This window comes from Ovis aries, chromosome 16, assembly GCF_016772045.2.
Source record: "Ovis aries strain OAR_USU_Benz2616 breed Rambouillet chromosome 16, ARS-UI_Ramb_v3.0, whole genome shotgun sequence".
In the NCBI taxonomy this organism is placed as follows: Eukaryota; Metazoa; Chordata; class Mammalia; order Artiodactyla; family Bovidae; genus Ovis; species Ovis aries.
Genome location: NC_056069.1, coordinates 36668083 through 36673974, shown reverse-complemented (window position 1 = coordinate 36673974; position 5892 = coordinate 36668083). Strand labels below are relative to the sequence as shown.

The 5892-nt window shown below is 42.0% G+C and overlaps 1 non-coding gene across 1 annotated transcript; it reads left to right on the top strand.

Moving 5' to 3' along the window:
• The first annotated feature begins 5487 nt into the window (after positions 1-5487).
• Positions 5488-5594, top strand: LOC114118789 (U6 spliceosomal RNA). Its single transcript, XR_003591952.2, has one exon. It is a non-coding gene; the product is annotated as a U6 spliceosomal RNA (small nuclear RNA).
• The last annotated feature ends 298 nt before the right edge of the window (positions 5595-5892 follow it).

Here is a 5892-nt window from a genome sequence, read left to right as displayed (position 1 = left end):
CCCAGGTCCCTGCCCCTGCCCCTAACCCCGCTTCATTCCCATCTGTGCCCTCAGCTTACTTGTAATCAAAACTTCTCTGTCTCCTGATGTCTGGACCATGCTTGCCTGGGCTCAGACATTTCCTCCTTGAACCGTCAGCCTTTCCTGGACTCTAGGCCCAATGTAGTTTGGTCCCATTTTCAGATTAATAACAACAATGAATAAATAGATCCTTTCTGAGGTGCTGGCTTGCTCCTACCTAACTCAAGGAGTTGGCCCCATTTATTTAAAATTTTTATATTAAATCAGTAGCTTTAAAAAGCCTTGTTCCGTATCAACTGATGGGGACCTAGGATTGGAACAGTCACTTCTCAGATTCCACTCATCCAGTGGTGTGCAGGAGCTAGTTCACACGGAGTCATGAAAACAGGTAGTAAAATAATCACGGATTTTCGGAGCCGGTTGCTAAACTGGTGGTACTTTGAAATTGCCCGTAGTGGGAGTATTTGTCCCTTTGGAAATTGGCAATACCACAAGTCAGAACACTTTTCCTTCTTCAGAGAGCTGGCTCACAACATGTCACAGCACTAACTGTCCTTTCTCACTTACTCCTAAAGCAGCCAAGTGAAGCGTCAGAAAAAATCTCACTAGTCACAGGATGTAGGGTGTGAGTGAGAAGCTGGAGCGAAGGAACCTCTTACCTTCTCTCTAGACAAGAAGCCCTTTCATCATTTTTCTCTTTTGTCTTCATTAAATATTATGGTCCTTTTGATTACCTTAATTTATGAGTGTGATCCACCATGTATTTCTTGTCTGAATCACCCCTTAATTGTTTTCCTCTGTATCTTAATTGGAATCTCCTTCAGGAAAGGTGTTGTGTTTTATAACAAGAGAAATAACTCAGGAGCAACAGTACCATGAAAATGAACATGTGCTGGGGGACTGGTAGGATACCAAGAATGTCATGTTCCAGTTTGCAGTATGAGAACTGGGACTGAAGGATGCCAGCGAAAGGTCAAAGCGAGCCCGGGGCATGTGTTTCCTGGGCACCAATAGACAGTGTAGCAGAGGCTGAGAGAGGACCAGGCCACTTCTGGTTATTTTTAGACTCCTGGGGAAAAAAAAAAGTACAAATGCTTTAATATAGACAGAATCTTTCAAAAGGATGGGAGGTTAAGTTCTGCAGAACTAGATGTTCTTTTTCTAGAACTTACCATGATGGGAAAATGGAAACAATGGCTTTTTAGTTTTTAAAAATATATTTATTTATTGAATTTATTTTTGGCTGCATCGGGTCTTAGTTGCAGCACACAGGATCTTTCCTTGCAATTATGTGAGCTGTCTCTAGTCGTGGCGCAAGGCTTCCCTTTGCTGTGTGTGCGCTTCCCTTGTTGTGGAGCATGGGCTCAAGAGCACATAGGCTCAGCAGTTGCTGTGTACAGGCTTAGTTGCCCTGTGGCATGTGGAATCTTGGTTCCCTGACCAAGGATGGAATCTGTGTCACCTGCATTGGAAAGCAAATTCTTAACCATTAGACCACGAGGGAAGTCCCAACAATGGCTTTTTAAAATAGGATAACTGTTTGTCTGCCTGCCTTTTCCCCAGATCATAGGCTTCCCAGGGACTGTCCATATTCCATGCCTGTAATCCTAACCCCTGGTACAGTGTCAGACCCCCACTGATGCTTTTTTAAAAGGATGCAAATGAGAACAAAGGACAAGAGACATCATGTAGAGCTGCCATTAGCAAGGTCTGCCTTCTCTAGCTGGCAGTTCCTAGACTTTGAATTTCACAGGTGGGAGCAACTTTTGAATAATCTTGAGGACCAATGGGATTGTCATCTTCTTTTGTCAACTGATGTCACTAAAAACGAGTCAATGGCAACCATCTCCTAGGATTAATTAATATTTCATTAGGAAGAAAAATATTCTGAGATGAAAAAATGAGGAGGAAAAACAGTTCTTCCAAAGAAAGGAAATGGCAACTTTGTATTGATAATATGCAGTGGTAGATGTATTAATATCTATCTATATGATATATTTGTATATCCTTGCTGGATATTGAAGAATTTGAGTCTTTAGGATTTCATCAGAGTCCAAAGAAATTCTTTAGATAAACCCTACTTTTTATGAAAATAGCAAAGAGGAAATTAGCTAATAACCACAGATACCATTTACTGTTGTCTGCCTACTAAGTGGATATAGGCTGTTCATTTATTCATTTGGTATATGAAGCCACAAATATGAAAGCCATTCAGTGAAATGGATGTCTGAGAGTAAACCACTCCTTGAATATCTGCAATCAGGATTGATCTGGCCTAGCATTTTGAGGGTACTGGAGATGGGAGGGCTGGTTCTTCTTTTCTCCTCTTTGTGTTTCTGTGGGCAAAGTAATCCCCAAATCAAGGGTTTCCCAGAATCCTCAGGATCAAGCATGACATAGCTGGAATGGTGAATCTCCAGTTGTGCAGGGCCACCTCAGGCTAGATTCTGGGTGTCTAGTCCCACTCCAGTACTCTTGCCTGGAGAATCCCGTGGACGGAGAAGCCTGGTGGGCTGCAGTCCATGGGGTCTCGAGGAGCTGGACATGACTGAGCGACCTCACTTTCACTTTTCATTTTCATGCATTGGAGAAGGAAATGGCAACCCACTCCAGTGTTCTTGCCTGGAGAATCTCAGGGACGAGGGAGCCTGGTGGGCTGCCATCTATGGGGTCGCACAGAGTTGGACACGACTGAAGCGACTTAGCAGCAGCAGCAGCAAAGCACAATGTGGGCTGAGGGATAGAGGTTAAAATAGCTTGATTCTGGCAGAGGCTAATGGAGCAGTGGGAGCTGAGGCTGAGTTGGCCAGCCAAAGACTGCTGGTACAGAGTGTGGAATGCTAGGTAAAGGAGAATGGGGTAAGGATACCTAAAAATGAGAACCATCAAATGTTGCTTTTTCCATTTCTTTAAACAAAATGGCAGTATGATAAATGGATAGGATTCTGCTTTGTATAGTCCTAGCTTACTAATGAGATAGTGCCATTTCCTTCAGATTGGAGCATATGCCTGTGGACCACCAGACCTAACCACTGAGAATGGGATGGATTATCGTGAATTCATGGACCTGGAATTCATGTGTGCTGGAGTTTGGGGCCTGTGTGTAATTTCCTTTCAAGAGAGAGAGGATCGCTTTTAGCTTCCTCTATTCAGCGTGTTTATAAAAACCTATATAAAGTATTACTTTCCAGACCATAGGTGGGGGGAAGCCACTGTGGGTTTTTTTGTTTTTTTTTTTTCACAACAGGAGCAGACTGAGCAAAATCATTTTTGTGACTTGAGAATACAGCTGATTTCTGCTTTGGCTAAGGCATCTTTCTATGTTGACTTTCTCTTCCAAGGAGAATATTAATTATTTTTACTGGCAACATTTGGAATGTTCCCATTTAAAACTCAAAGTGTGAATGTGTAGAAATTGACACGGTGTAGCTGTGTGGTTCTCTTGGGAGTTCAGCAACTCTGGAGTCAAGTAAGTTGGGGGAGAGAAAAGAAGGAGAGACAGCCTTTATTTCTCCAGAGCACGCATCATGATTACGCATGAGAATTGTGCTTAGAAGAAATCTTTGTGATACTGAATCTGGTTTCTATTAATATGATTAGTTTGATGAACTTACAGACTATCAAGGCTCATATTTTTAAAATTACTGCTTTTAAAAAAAAATAAGGACGAATAACTTTAAAAAATACTCAGACACACTGGGTCTTGCTGTGGCATGTGGGTTCTTTTGTTCTGGCACATGGGCTTCTCAAGGTGCATGGTCTTCTCTCTAGTTGTGGTGCAGAGGCCCAGTTGCCCTGTGGCATGTGGGATCTTAGTTTTCCAACCAAGGATTGAATTCACGTCCCCTGCACTGGAAGGCAGATTCTTAACCACTGGACCACCAAGGAAGTCCCATTATTTCCTTTTGTTATTGTGTAGAACAGCAACTGGTGTGTTTTATTTGAAAATTAGAGTAAGTTGAAGCAGAGAGTAAAGCTGGAAGTGGGATTCACCCCAAAGTGGGGTGACAATTCAATGGCTAATCCGTTATTAAGACAATAACATTGAGATCTTGGCCAGAGGACAGATCCCCCATGCTGTCCTGGCAGGCGCTGGTGAGTATTACCAGCCCAGTGGCCACAGGCAAAGTTGACTTTGTACAGAGATGGAAAGAAGGTGTTGTGCCAGGCAGGCAGCTCTAGTAGGTGCCTGAAATCCATCAAGTCTGGAAGACTGGGTTTTAGATGGCAATGTTTGATCCAGAACCCAGTGTTCTATTGGACACATGCTTGACCAAGAAGAGTGTAAGAAAATGCCATGAAGAATGGGTGGAGGACAGAAGAAGACCCTGAGGACAGCACGGATGATGGGCCTGAGGGCTAAAGACATGAGAAGGATGGACAAGCACAAACAAGGCAGCTGTGGGTCCTCAGGAGCTTGTCCGAAAGTTCCTATGCAATTCTGCCTCTTGCAGAAAATTCCCCTCATCTCCAGCCCCTCTCCCTGGATCCCTCTCTAATAGTGATTCAATGAGTCAGCTAGATTTGCTGTCAGAGCCCCAGACAGAATAAGGGTCAGATGGGCTCTGAGGGGGAAACAAGGAAGGGAAGCCTGAGTTACCTTGCTAAAGAACTTCTGGAATATTCCATTACTCTTGGCAAAAAAAATATATAGACTTTCTCCAGAAGAGGCCAACTTTGTGATCTAGTTGTAAGCACCCTTTTGATCAATCCTTCTAACAATATGCCAGGTCCACAACACAATTTTCACAAAGCACAGAGTTCTAAAATGTTAAAGCAAGAAAATACTTAGGGATCATTTGGTCTAGAGGTTTTTGAACTTTTTCTCTTTTTAAAGCAGTACAACCTTTTCTTCCAAAGAGATCAAACCAAGAAATCCAACATAAAGTCATTTATAAATGGAACAGCTCTGGCTATCCCCAGCGGCTCTTCTGAAGCATCCTGGTAGAGAGGTGAACTGATTTTGTCAAAGTCATCCAGGCTGGGGAGGGATTCAGCAGACCCCAGGGTCAACTGGTCTCTCATACTCAGTCCAATACTCTGTTCATTGCACCATGTCATACTGAATGCTGATCTGACAACTCACAAAGCTAAGATACAGAACTTCTGGCCTGAAGATGTAACTGTGGTGCTGGTATTGTAAAGTTATGGGATAGCTAGTCAATAAACATATTTCTTTTCTTGTTATATTCCAAGGAGCAAAGATGAAACCTGGGTAGCTGAGGTTTCTTGCAGACCTGATTCGGGAGACATTGAAAGGACAAGGAGTTCACTACGCTGGATGGAAATTCTGCTGCTTAAGTCCTTTCATGTGATATTGATTCTCTATTTTGTTGCACCTATATCTTTATTTTTAAAATTCATGGTACATGTGAAGAAGTTTGTATAATATCTACATACAGTTTAATAATAAAAATATGCACATCTTGGATCTCTCCCCAACCCTGCTTAAGAATGAGAATATTTGTGCTCACTTCAGCAGCATATATACTAAAATTGAAACAATACAGAAAAGATTAGCATGGTCCCTGCACAAAGATGATATGCAAATTCATAAATCGTTCCATAGTTTTTTACTACTGTATTTGTTACCAAAAGTGGTTCTACATATGCTACTAAAAAAAAAATCTGGAAATTCCTAATGTCCTGAGTATGAATAATAAAGTTTAAAAATGCTTTTATATTTATATATACAGAAAGAAAGAGGATATTTCCAATACTGTTGAATCTCTCATATGTGCCCTGCTCCTATTCAATCTCCCTGTCTCCCAGTCACCCGTCTGAATCTTGTGTATTTGCTTGCTTTTCACTCTAGTTTTACTACCATATTTGCATCTCTAAGGGGCTTCCCAGGTGGTGTTAGAAATAAAG